Source organism: Phaethon lepturus, unplaced genomic scaffold, assembly GCF_000687285.1.
Source record: "Phaethon lepturus isolate BGI_N335 unplaced genomic scaffold, ASM68728v1 scaffold37951, whole genome shotgun sequence".
Lineage (NCBI taxonomy): Eukaryota > Metazoa > Chordata > Aves > Phaethontiformes > Phaethontidae > Phaethon > Phaethon lepturus.
In genome coordinates this window covers 188-739 of record NW_010517633.1, presented here as the reverse complement: position 1 = coordinate 739, position 552 = coordinate 188, and the positions used below count along the sequence as shown (strand labels likewise).

The window sequence follows — 552 nt, the reverse complement described above, 5'->3', positions numbered from 1 at the left end:
CTATTCCAAATAAACCTTTGTGTTCCCTGGTGGTCTAATGGTTAGGATTCGGCACTCTCACTGCCGCAGCCTGGGTTCGATTCCCGGTCAGGGAAATAGACCTTTATGAAGGTCAGTATGTGGGGCATGAGGAACATGCATAGGAAACATCTCATTTCTCATTCCTGAGCTATGTTCTTACCAACATTTACAATTTATACTACATACTTTAAACCATCTTTATATCCAAGATACAGATTTATACAGTCTCATTAACCACTATACCCTGTGCCTTAACAGATAGATATTACTCTACCATTCCATGGTAGAATGGATCTTCCACCTCCCTCCTAAATCTTTGTAAGAGCAGGGTATGACTTGGCTCCATCTAGCAAGATGGCTGCGTGAAGCGTTAGGTGCCAACACCAGCTTGATTTGGATCATCGTTACACTTGCCTGGTTCCTTGTGAAGAGCACTCTTTGTCAGTTCAGACCGTTCCTGTTACATCACTTCTTACAACATACAACTCACATCACAGATTATTTTTTCCCCAAGGTTAAATCTCCTCGAGG

General features: G+C 42.4%; 1 non-coding gene across 1 annotated transcript; it reads left to right on the top strand.

Moving 5' to 3' along the window:
* Positions 1 to 23: 23 nt before the first annotated feature.
* TRNAE-CUC lies at positions 24 to 95 on the top strand. The gene has a single exon. It is a non-coding gene; the product is annotated as a tRNA-Glu (tRNA).
* Positions 96 to 552: the final 457 nt, after the last annotated feature.